At 58.1% G+C, this 12,836-nt stretch overlaps 1 protein-coding gene across 1 annotated transcript in view; it reads right to left on the reverse strand.

Annotated features, from left to right (window-relative positions):
• The window catches only part of COL8A2 (collagen type VIII alpha 2 chain), a 33,424-nt gene extending 28,664 nt beyond the window's left edge, over positions 1 to 4,760 (reverse strand). The window contains exon 1 of the mRNA XM_068159346.1: positions 4,695 to 4,760. The gene's annotated coding sequence lies outside the window, so the exon portion shown is untranslated. The remainder of the gene's footprint in view (positions 1 to 4,694) is intronic.
• Positions 4,761 to 12,836: the final 8,076 nt, after the last annotated feature.

Below are 12,836 nucleotides of genomic sequence, written 5' to 3' on the forward strand. Positions count from 1 at the left end.
CTGCATTGTCTGTGGATAAAGACAGGGGATAGATCTCATCTGATACCAGCAATATCATCCCATCCATCTGGACAGGGCTCTTTACAAGACCCTGCTTTAGAATTTAGATCCCTGGGAACTTGGAAGGCAGCAGTGAAACAAAACCCTCGGCAAGAACAATAAAGAGGCTCTCGGCGACGGCCAGGGAGTTCTGCAGGGCAGCGTGGGCAGCGCTGCGAGGTCCCAGGGGTCTGGCACTGCTGGGCCACTCGGGTGAGCAGCAAGTTTCAAGAAGTCTCCTGGTCTGGGGGATTCCTGCAGCCACATCCTGCCTGGGGAAGGCAAAGCTTGCGCTGTGAGCTCTGCATTTCAGAGCAAGAAGTGGGGACTCCATTATTTAGGGCAAAATATCCAAGCAGGGAAAGTCCTCACCTCTGCCTCTCCACATCCACAGCAGGTGGACACCAAGATCGTTGTCACCCTCCCTGACTGCTTCTCGCCAAGCCCTGTCCTGCACAGAGGCTCCTGGAAGAGCCTCTGAGGACAAACATCTCCAGATGGGGCAGCAGGACGGGCTCGGCCCCAGGGAAGGTCTTGGAGACAGGACCCGGCTGCTCTGCAGATTTTGGCTGCAGTTTCTGCCTGTGATGTGCAGCTCTGCTCTGTGAACTCAGCTGACACCAGGGCCGGGGGCCATAGGAGAGCTCTGAATCAAGGGGCTGAGGATACAGCAGGAACCCTCATGTAGCCACCTTTGGCTCTTCTTGTCTCCCAAATTCATTTTTGATAGCACCCATATTGCACCTGCAGCACCCTGGCCAAGCTTGGGAGCTTTGCAGTGATGCAGCAGTCAGTGGGAGCTTTGGGGTCCCCTCTGGGATCTTCCTCCAAGGACACAGGGGGACAGGGCAGAAGGTAGCCCTGGCAAAGGGTCCAGCTTCTGCAGCATCTTGGGAGCAGCTGAAGAATGCCAGTGGGTGAGTTGGACTCTGCAAAGCAGAGCATCCTGATGGCCCCTCTGACCCTGTGCAGATGTTTCCCGGTGCACTGCCATCCAGCCAGCCTCAGGAGAGCCCTTCCCGGCCGGATTGGATCCCATCACTTTGAAGTTGGCAGAGTCAGGCAGCCAAGAGCAGCCGGCCCTGGGGAAGAGGCCAGGCAGGCAGGGATGTGACTCAGGAACGGCTCCAGTGACAAGGGGAAGAGGAAAAGTGGTTTATTGTGTCTGTGTCGGCGTCCAAATCGCCAACGCAGGGGAAGCAGCTGAGCCCTGACCGGCAGGGGAGAGCCTGGGGGAGTCAGCGGTGTGGGGCACTGCCAGTGGGGTAGGGCATTGCCAGCACTGTGGGCCATCACTCCTAGCTTCACATGCCCCTGAGAGCCCTGCTCCCTCGGGATGGCTGCAGGACACAGTCTCCAGCAGCATCCAACCTCTCTCCCCAGAAAGCCCAGGACAGAGAATCCCTGGGTACAAAGGAGGGCGTAGGTGCCAGTCAGTGCCCCTCTACACCTTTGCTAAGACAGCTAATTAACCTCTCTAATTAGCCACTGACTGAGAACATGGGGCAGTATGGAGGCTCACAGCCCAGTGCATGCCCAGGATAGGATCTGGGAGAGAGAAACTAAGGGAAGACAAATGCAATTTGGTGTCTTTTTATCCCTCCCCCTCCTGAACTCCTCAGTTTTATTGTCACAGACATTTTTCTGTAGCACAGGGAAATGGAAACTCTGCTCCTTCCCAGGCTGTGGACAAGCTGGAATAGGAGCAAATGACAGAGGGAGGGTGTGAGGATGGGAAGGAACCAGCCCCACACGCCCTCCCCACCAAGGTTAATGCCTTTTGCAGGTGCCATTGCCCAAATCCCCTCGATCTGCCATTCCCAGCTCATGAGTAGCCCTGCTGCTGGAAGGCCATGGGGCCTGCAGAGGTGGTTTTGTCATCACAGATCCCTCACATCACAGATCCCAGGAGCAGACAGAACATTAAAACCAGGCAGTTTCATCTCAACCTTCAGAGGAGAGCCTGCCCAGCAGCCAAGTGCTCAGATGCACCACGCAGTGCCCGCATCCCGTGATGGATCAGCTCTGAAAACAACACCCTGCTAATCTGCCTCCCCAGCAGCCATAAAACTGTCCTCCCGGTTCCTTCTGACAGGATTTACAGCAGCTCAAAGCATCCCTGAGTGGCTGGTGGGGGCCAGAGCCCCCCATGAGTGCTGGCCCTGCATCCTGGCAGTCAGGCAATGACCCAGCCCCTCTCTGCCTCCAGCCGCTCCGTATGTTTCCCTCCATGTTAGTGCTTCCCCACAGAGACTTGGCAGCCCCCTGTCCTGAGCAGGTCAGTGGCCCCAGGATCATATCTGACCCCTAGAGTTTCTTGCCAAGGTTCCAGCCTGACCACCTCAGGCAACATCCCAAAAGGCAAAGCCCAAAAGGAATTTCTTGGCACTGAAATGGGCACAGCCACCATGGAGCAGCTGATGGAGGGCACCCACTTGTGCCAGCCATGGAAAGACTCCTGCCTTTACTGAGCTGACTCCTGGGAATTGGGGGGCAGACTGGGCAGGGCTCTTCTACAATGGGGACAACCTGCCTGTATCTTTGATCACAGCCTTGGTGATGGCCCCATGAGTGGTAGCCCCATGGGCAGCATCTCACCCAGACACAGATCACTGAGCTGCTTCCCAGCACGGGGGGCTTTGTGGGTCCAAACCCCTCTGGAGCCAAATGCTGGGGTCTGTCCCACAGCCCCTGGGCTCAGGCCACGCCATGCCCCTCGCGAGAGCTGAGAAAGCACAGAGAAACACTTTGAGAGCTGGGCAATGGGAGTGAGAGGGCTGCCCCTGTGCTCCCCCCCGCACCGCATCCAAGCGGGAAACCGAAACCCCAGCACAAGGCGAGCTGTGCTGAGCCCCTGCCAAGAGCCACGGACAGAAATATCCTTGATTTCACCAAGGTGTGAATAACTTTTGACACTTCTAGGGCTTATTGCCTTAAAAAAAAATCCCCCAGCAGCCCCCATTCACACTCGGCAGGGCTGTGTTTCATATGAATGGAATATATGAATCACTGTAAAGAATTTAAATGCTTCCCTGTACAAAGCAAAGCTCCCTCCCCTCCTCTGCTGCTGCGCCCGGGCTCTGTGCAGCCTAAAACAAAGAGATGGCAGGAGAGGGGACAAATCCCCATCCCCGGACCTCTGCTTCTGCATGGCAGCTGGGCAGAGCTGGGCACCCTCCACCACCCACTTCAACCCATCGCCAGCTCCTCTAACCACAACACTCACGTTTCCCCAAACCCCAACACGCTCCTGACAGCTCCCAGGTTCGTGTCTCCGTGTGCCTTTCACCCACCCTTAAATCCCAAATTTCAGGCTGCAACAAACCAATATAGGAAATAATTTTATTTCCATTCCTCTGCCCAAACAGGGCAACCCAGTGCCCAGCTGCTGAGTGGGGACCAAGTCACCCTGGCTGATGGAAACAGGGAGTTTCCCCCTGCAAGGATCTCTCTCCCATTTTTCAGCAGTTTGGGTTTTGCTGCTTCTTTTCCCCTTGGGCAATAGGGCGAGGAGGAAAAATGTAACTGGAAGCCTGGCACAGCCTCGCTGGGTTTCCAGCTGGGATCTTTCCCCTGGTATTGTGTCTCCAGCCCCAGCAGCTCAAGGGAAGCCAGGACAGGGCTGTGGGCACCTCAAAGAGCAAAGGCAGAAGAGCTGAGCACAGCCGGGGATGGCCCTGGGAGCCCTCATCTCCCGCTGCCCCTGCCCACGGGGGTCACAACCACCACCCCAGTGCCCTAAATTCGGGGGATCAGGCTGGGAAAGGAGCAGCTTTGTTTCCCAGTGTCCCTTGCAGACGGATCAAAAGTGCATTTTTACAGAAGCAATAAAAATCTCAGGAATTCACCGGCCTTATGATTTATTAAACATGTTCCCTATAGCAAAGCTGCCCATAGATGAGGAAAGATCTCCGGTGGGTTATTGCCTTGCCTGGGGCTACCACACAGGGGGGATGGCTCCTGGCTTCTTGGGGACATTCAAAGCCAGGGAACCTGGTAGGTCAGGAGACAATTAAGAGCCATGCTCTTAAAAACAGACAAATGAAAATCAGCACCTTGCTTTTCCCAAGGTGTTTGAGGAAGGAGCCTCAGTGACCTGATCCTGCCAGTACCCAAGAACCGTTGGCTGCAGATGTTGGGAGCCATGGGAGGGAGACTGACCTCCTGGTGGGACCAGGGCATCGAGCAGCAGCAATCCCAAAGGTCACAGAACTTTCCCCAAGCACTTTTGTTCTCACAATCGTTTTTCATAAGAGCAGAAAGAAAAGGCTGACCGTTGGGGTACGGCTCGGTCTGTCTGCTCCCTGAGCACGGCAAAGCCTCGGGGTAGAGGTTATTGGGAAAGGCGCAGGAGGAAAGTGGATCGGGGTAAAAGAAGGGATGAGACGAGGGGAAAAGAAGGGATGAGAAGAGGGAATAAGGAATCAAGTGGAGCAGGGGAGGCTCGGAGCTCGCCTGGAGAGAGGCGCTTGAAAGAACCCTTCCTATATTCTTCTCTGCATGGGGAAAAGCAATCAGAGCTACAGGGACTCGTGACTGAGAAATCCAAGAGATTTTCTACCGTCCGAGCCCGCCAGGATCCGCGGGGGCCGCTCAGGTGAGCACCGAGGACCGAGCGGCGGGAACCAAGGACCGGGGACCGGCGGGGCACTTACCTTGGCGGAGCGCGGCTCAAGCGGGCACGGGCTGGAGGGGAGCAGCCGGGACGGGCCGGGACGGACGGGACGGACGGGTCGGGCACCCCCGCGGCGGGGCGGAGCGGGCCGGTGCGGGGCGGAGCGGAGCCCGGCGGGGCGGTGCGGAGAGGAGCGGGGCCGGGAGGTGCGGAGCGGAGCGGGGCAGGGTCGAGTCGGGCCGGGCTGGGCTGGGCTAGCTGATGGTTTATAATTTATTTTTCATTTTCCTTCTGTTTTTAAAAAAACTTTTTGCCTTTCCCCCTCCCCCGCAGGTCGCAGCCCGGCGGCGCTTCTCCTCCGTTTCCCCCTCCCTTCAGAATAAATCACTTTAAAAGTGCGCCTCCCTCCCGCCTCCCAGGGTGGGAGCTGTGGGCACTTGGCCTTTTCCTCATGAGGGAGGCTTGGGGCCCATGGGCACGGCACAGAGCCTGATGCTTCTGCGGACCAAGGATGCCCAGTGCCTGTGGGATGTTGGTGGCAGCAGAGGTGGGAAAAGAGCCTGTTGAGATCCCAGCACTGGGTGCTGGCTGCATCTGGCACTGCCTTTCCACTCATCAGCCTGGTTGGCAGCCCAGGGCTGGAGCAGCTTGCTAAGAAAAGAAAGAAAAGAATGGAAATAAAGGAATGAAAAGTAAGAAAAGAGAGGAAAGAAAGAAAACAAAGACAAGGAAAGAAGGATGGATGGATGGATGGATGGATGGATGGATGGATAGATGGATAGATGGATGGATGGATGGATGGATGGATGGATGGATGGATGGATGGATGGATGGATGCAGGCACAGGGAACAGGAGGCTCTGCCCCTACTCTGCTGTTGTCTTCACAACCCCAGAAATCCAGCTGCCCTGAGAGGAAAAAGAGAGCAATGCGGTGCTGGTGCAGTCAGGTCCTGCTGCCTCTTGGCTCAGCAGGTTCAAGTCATGCCCCAGTCCAGGGGGAGCAGGATGCCCACAGCCCCCAGCTCCATCTTTGCCCAGCCACCACCTGCAGCCCGTTGTGAGGTGGCAGCGATTCGACGTCCTGCTGGCAGCCGCGTGCCTGGCACAGCCAGGCCACCGCCGGCATTGCCGCAGCCGTGGGATCCTCGCCATGTCCTACCCGGCCTCGCCAAGCCGGGGGGGCGGGTACAGGGCCCCGGTGTGCCCCGGGAGGCAGATTAGGGTTGCTGAGGCAACGGGCACGGAGAAAGCCCGTCTGGACCGAGCCGCCGGGGTGCACAAGGGTGTTTGTTTTCTGTATTAAGCGCTGGAGCGGGGGGGGCAGCAGACGCCTAATCCCCCCTCAATGCCTTCCCTGGGCGAGCGGCCGCGGGCCGGACCCTGCTCCCAGGAATGCTGATGTGCTCTGGGGCTGGGCTCCCCTCCCTGATCCAAGCAGGCAGGACTGGGGGTCCACCCTTGGCTGGTCCCTGTCGCAGGCCAAGGCAAAGCATCTCCTGCTCCTGCTCGTGGCTGAACCACGGTGCACCATCACCTGATGTGTGGGGATCAGCTGCTGGCCACAAACCACGCTGCCACCAGCCATGCCCTGGCGGTGCCAGCACTCCTGCTCTCATCCTCATCACACCTGCAGCCCGTGGTGCTGGGGAGCCCAGGAGCAAGCACAGCATGGAGGGGGCTCCATCAGCATGATGGTGCCAGCAGAAGCAAACCAGCCTCGTCTCATTTAAGCAGAGCTCTCACGGGCAAAGCATTTCCTCTACTCGCAGCCTCATCGGCCAGCACAGACATTCCTCTGTCCCACACAGCAAACCAACGTCTGCAGCCTCTCTCCACGATGGCCTCCCCACTTGCCATCACCCCTGCACCACCTTGCTCCTCCATGCCCTGCATGCCTGCCCCATTGCCAGGATTTAGCCTGGGAGGCAGCCTGGCTATGCCACCCTTGCCCTACCTGGCCATGCACCAGCTCCTTCCCTCTGAGGGCATTTGCTTCATGCTTGGCCATGTCTCAGTGGTGCCATGGCACATGTGGGGCACTGGGGATGAGCATGGCTGTGAGGGCACATGCAGCCACAGTTGCTGGTGACACTAGCACCCAGGACACAGCTCACCCCTGGGCATGGCTTGTCCTGGGACACAGCACATATCTGGAAACAACTTGTCATGGGCCATGGTTCAGCCTGGGCACAGCAGCTGTGCTGAGCCACTGCTGAGGGCTCTGCTTCCTGGCAGGAGAGGGAAGCTGGGCTTACAGTGGGATTTAGCAGCTCTGTTGCTTCTAACCTCTGGCAGCTCTGTACCCGCCTGCTGTGCCAGGGCTCCACGGTGGCCCCGGCCTCCCAGGGGTGCAAGAGATGCTACCTGGCAGACTGGCACTGAACTCACCTTGTCAGTTGCTGTGAGTGAGCTGGCAGGGACCCCAGCACCACAGCAGCACCATCATGGGCACTGCTGCACCCAGGAGCTGCTCACAGGGTCCCAGGTTTGCTCCCTCCACAAAAAGCCCCATCCCAGCCACTCTGCTGCTCCACCCCAGAGGAACGAAAGAGAAGGAGAAATAATTCAATCTAGGGCTGCAAAATGCCTTAACTTAATTTCGGTGGGTCACGGACGTAATCGAATCAGCCTCGTGCGCTGGAATCTCCTTTCCATGTTTCCACAGGATGGATAATTGTGCTCTGAAAACCAGCCCGTGGTGCTCGTCAGGAAAATCTGCCGTGGGGCTGGGAGGGGGCCAGGGACTGGGCTGGCAGCTGGGAGCAGAGCCCCATTGTGCTGGCATCCACGTGCCACAGCATCCCCACCGCAGGAGAGGCTGAGCTCCACCGGCTACATGTGCCAGGGCGCGCCAGGGTGCTCGCTGAGCTGGCTGGCAGAGCTGTACCAGGCTGTGCCAAGGGTCTGGGGTGCATCACCCCGGTCTGCAGGCAGTGGCAAGCAGGTGAGAGGTGCCCCAGGTGGGAGGAGGCCAGGCAGCGAGCGGCGGTGCCGGCACAGTGCTGGGCGAGCCGCGGCTCCGTGTGGAGCGCGGTGCCAGATCCCAGCCTTCGGGAACATTCAGTGATGGATTAAATGCAATCTGACTACCACTGTGGGAGGTTGGAGAGAATTACTTCATACAAATGCACTTCGGAAAGTATTTAGAGTCGAATTTTCAAAAGCCCCTGAACGATTTAAGAGCCAAAATCCCATTTTCCAAAGTCACTTAAACGAGCAAGAAAAGATCAGCAAAGAAAACACAGAGGGCAGCTGGGGCCTGGGGCGGCGGCTGCGGTGGCTGCGGTCACAGCATCCCAGGGCTGCTGCTCTGCCAGAGCATCACCAGGTATGACGCCAGAGCATCACCACAGGGCCACCACAACCTTTCGTCCTGCAAGACACGAGGATGCATCAGCCCCCCAGCAGCATCCCCTGTGTCTCTGCCCCAGGGGTTCTGCCCGGGCTGGGCGGTGTGGGTCAGCTAGCAGGAGACAAGCTCTGCACCCGCAGCAGCCGTGGGGCCGCCACAGCCGCCATCGGCTCCAGGCAGGGACCCCGCCAGGGCAGGAAGGGTCCCCAGCTGTAATGGGAGAAGGCAGGGCTGGAGCTGGGAACCGCAGGGCTCCTTCCCTTTTACCCCACAACGGCTGCAGCCTCCGAAAAGCATCTCTGGTTCAGCATCCTAATGAACCGCAAGGGCAGCTGGGACCCTCTGAGGCAGCAACCATGGAGACTTGACCCCCCCCAAAGAGTAAATCCCAAAGCAATTAGCTTTGCAAGCTTCGGCCGGGCTGGTGGAGGTTCCACATTCCTTGGTGGCTATAAAGCTCTTTACTGGGATTGTTTTTCTGTGTAAGCCCTGCCCGGGGTACACATGGCCACAGCTCCTGCTCCCTGTGCCTTTGGTGCATCTCATAAAAACAACACTCTCAGCACGTTGGCTTTGCTGGAGCTGAGAAGCAGTGGGTTTATACACTTCCCCCGATAGAAAGCATAAAGGATCTGAGACAGAATTCTTGCTCCAGGATCCTTTACAATTCCTGGAGGACATTTTTGGAAAGGGAAGGGTTGTATTTACTTTGGCAGCTGACTCTGCTCCTATATACATGTGCATGGAAAAACTGCACTCACCTAAGGTTTCCACAGCTCCCTCTTCTGCAGAGAGCCAGCCCAGGTGGGAGCTGCTGGGCCCGAGACCGCTGCTTGGCAAGGGCACGTTGGACTGAGAATTGTAGAGGAGCTGGAGGTTAAACCTCTGCCCATGGTAGCTGTGGAAGCTGCTGGCCCTTCTTAGGCAAATATTTGCTCAGAGCCAGTGAGCAGCAAAGCTCAACTGCTGCAGTTCAGGGAGTGAAAAGGAGGAAGAGGAGGATGGAAGAGGGCTTCTGGGCAATACTGGTGAGAGGGAGCAGGAGTTGGAGCAAGAGCAGGAGCATGGTGTCTCTGGCACCACACTGCTCAAGGGTTGCAGGGATAGGAGGGACACCCCAAGGCCAGCAGTGGGGTGTCCCAGAGGGCTTGGCCATGCCCTGACCATGCAGGCAGCCAGCACAGGGCAGCCTCTTGTCTCAGCGAGGTGTTGGGATGGGGGTGGGAGGTGAGGTGACCCCAGCCTCTGTCAAACACAGCAAATGCACAGCAGACACAGAAACACTGCTGCAGGGTCTGGCTTGAAACAGCTCAGCACGGACCCAGGGATGTGAACAGCAGCAGCAGCTGCTCCTGTGCTGGCTGGGTTTGGAGCTCTTGTCTCCTGCCCATCACCATGAGGGCAGCTGATGGAAACCAGCCCACAGCCTGATTCTGGGGCAGCAAACTAGGGAGATTCCCAGTGAATACCTCCCTGGGTGGTGTTTTTCCTGGACACTTTAATTCCCATTTGCCTTCTGCAGGAGGTTGCACTGCTCACCTCACCCATGGCTGTGATCCCCCAAGAGCAGCCAGGAGATGTGCTGAGAGCAGCCCTACCCATGGATGTCCTCACACATCAGGCTCCATGTCCTGTTGGGGCAGGAGGAGAGGAGGCAAAGTGCAGCTTCCAGGGAACAGCAGCATTTGTGAGCATGAAATCTATTGGAAGAGCATCTCCCAGCCTCACCAACCAAACCCAGCTCCCCAGGAACTCTGAAGGAGTTGTGGCTGCCCCAGTGCTCACCACAGCTCAAGGTAATGGATAACAGCCAGAGCCAGGAACCATCCCCATGATGCCCCAGCCCTGTGTGCCCCAGGTGCCCACACACACACCCTCTCCTAGCACCTCTCCCCACCCTACACCTCTGTGGCTGCTGTGATTCCAGCAGGGCAGGAATAAATCCACTCCTTGGCACGTTGTAAACTCATCACATGCTGGGGAGGCACATTCCAGCCCACCATAAACACCCCTGGCTATGAGCTAGTAAATCTGCCAGCAGGGGAGCAGAGGCCCTGGGTGCCAGGGGCTGCTCCATCCCTGGGCCAAGGCAACCCCCAGCACCCATCCCTGATGGAGTGTGGCTCAGGAGAGGAGCCCTCAGCAGCAGAGTCCCCAAGCTGCTGTCATCATCCCAGATTGCATCCCTCTTCCTTGTGCCATTCCTGCACCAGTGACCGAGGTGCTGCCATCTGCACACTGATCCCATGGGAGCTGGGGACCCATCCCAGGGTCCTGCAGCCCATCTGGGAGCTGCCCTGGGGTTCTGCTGACCTTCCTGGAGAGCAGAGCAGCACAAGAGGAGGTTTGCTGCTCCCGGTGCTCTGCTGTGCTGCTGAAACGTTTATGCAGTAAACTAGTTGTAAAAGAGCAAAAAAAATAACCTTTTATTATCCACCAAACAGCTGCTGCTTCGTTTTATGGGGGTCATTCTCTGAGGAGGTCCAGCTGGAGGAACAGAGGCACAAAGCCCAGGTCCTGGGGGGCTCCAGGCTCATGCCCCCCCTCAGCTCAGCATCCCCCAGTCCCCATCCAGCCCACAGCAGCAGGCTGGGCACTTAGGGACGGGCAGCAGCAGAGGGCACGACCTGGGGAAGGGCACTTGTTGCTTGATGATTTTTATTCACTGTTCCATTGCTGGGGCTGTCAGCAGGTGGAGGCCCTGCTCAATGGCTGCTGGTGAAGGGCTGCATCCTGTGGCACCCCCAGAGCTGGCAGCGAGGGCAGGCAGTGTGTGAGGAGCTGTGGAGGACAGGGCAGGGAGCAGGGAGCTGGGCTGGTTCCCATCAGCTTCCCAGGAAAGGAAACTGGGGTGCAGCTGCTGTTCCCAGAGGAAGTCCAGTGCTTGGCTATGGCATCACCAAGGGCAGGGCTGCAGGATGTGGATGGCAGCCAGGTGTGCCAGGGCTGCTACAGCCCCCAGCACTGCACAGAGCCCCTCTGAAGAGTCACTGTGGGGCTCGGGGTCCCTGTGGCAAGGTGAGCACTGGCAGGGACAGGCAACCATGAGGACAGGTCAGCTCTTGCCCCTGGTGCCCCTTTCCTCCTTCTCCATCACTTGCCCCCTTTGTCTGTGCTGATGGGAACCACATGGGCATGATTGAGGCATGCCCATGCCAGGGCTTGTGCCAGCACCAGGGATGGGGTGCAGGAGGCTGCTTGCCCTGGCACCACAGAGCTCCTGGCAGCTCCAGCCCACTATGAAATGATTTGTTATTTTAGTTGTGGAACAGTGAGTGGGCCCTTTCCAGGTGGCACAAGGGACAAGCCAAACGAGTCCTGTGCCTGTCAGTGACTGCCCCATGCAGCCAGCTTGGGCAGGGACTGGCAGAGCAGTGGGAACCCGGCTCCCCTTGCCCCCACTGCCACCCTGTTACTGGGGCTGCACCTCTCTGAGCAGCTTTTCTGCAGAGCAAATGTGCCAGGGCTGTGCACACATGTGGAGAGCCGTGCCAGCGGGTCCTGGCACCTTTGCCAGGCATGCTGAGGTGTCCCATGTGGCTCAGCACACAGCAGCATGATGCCTCTCCAGCTGCCCACACCATGTCCAGTTTGCCCAGTGTGAGAGCCGCCAGAGCCAAGCCTGGTGCCACGGTGAGGTGGTGCCAGGCTGCTGCAGTGCCACGGTGCTCCAGTGCCATGGTGTTGGACTGGTTGTTGCTGAGAGGTTATACTGGGAATGCAGTCCCAGGAGTGAGCACTGGGCACCTCACTGGGGAGGAAGAGGAGGAGGTTTAACCCTTTCCATGCCTAGAGATAAATCTCCCTCGCATTCAGTGCACACAGACTGGTATCAGTCTGGGATGGGCAATGGGGTGAACTGGGATGGCTCCTGCAGTGCAGTGAGGCTCAGGCAGGATGGTCTCACCTGAGGCCTTTTCCTTGATTTGCTCTTAAAACACCACAGCTGAGAGCCCTGTTTGGGTGGGAGCTGCCTCAGGAGCATGGCTGGGGCTCAACTGTGTGCTGCTGCCTGTGCCTGGTGCTGGCTGTGGAATGACCCTGCCTCAACCTGCACAGTGAGTGTGACCTGGTGATGGCTTTGTGCTGAGTGTAATGTGCTTTGGAACCAGCACCCTGATCCCTGCCCTTTCCTTTTCCCAGCCCAGATACAGGACATGGCTGCTGCAGCCTTGGACCCAGGGCTGGATGTACCCCGTGGGCTCAAGTGGGTGCTGGTTCCTGGGCACATTCACTTCATCCTCCCTTTGCTGGCAGGGGGTAGAGGGGACTGGAACAGCTGGAAACTTTCTGCTGGGGTGAAGCAGAAGTGCTCAGGATGCAGGGAGGGGCAAGCAAGTAACTGGTGGGGCTGGGGTTGGATGTGGCAGCAGCCTCTACAGGGTCAATTTGTGCCTTGGGGCACCTAAAGCCCAGGTGTCTGAACCCTGGCACTGGCCAGAACAGATGGAGGTGGCATGGTGCTGGTAAATCAGCATCACCTCACCTCCATGCCAGGATACCCTCCTCTTGGCCAGGCAAGGAACCTCTGTGGGGGTCAGCAGCCCTGTGGGGCGAAGGTAGCTGTCCAGAAGCGGGGACATTGCTGGGGGCAGACATGGTGTTGGTGTCTCCTTGCTATCTTTCCTGACCTCAGGGATGGGGAGACCTGAAATGCTCCCTCCTGCTGCTGCAAATGAGAGCCTCAGGGTCCTGGCTGGGGATCCTGACCCCACTCCAGCAGAAACGGTGGCAGCTCCATGTGCTGGGTCACAGACAGCAGAGCAGCTCCTTGAGGTCATTCCCCAGGATCTGGTGGGGGTCTCAGAGTCTGGCAGTGCCGAGCAGAG

The sequence above is a fragment of the Melanerpes formicivorus genome, unplaced genomic scaffold (genome assembly GCF_026170545.1).
Source record: "Melanerpes formicivorus ecotype bairdi unplaced genomic scaffold, bMelFor1.0.p_v2 SCAF_45, whole genome shotgun sequence".
NCBI lineage: Eukaryota > Metazoa > Chordata > Aves > Piciformes > Picidae > Melanerpes > Melanerpes formicivorus.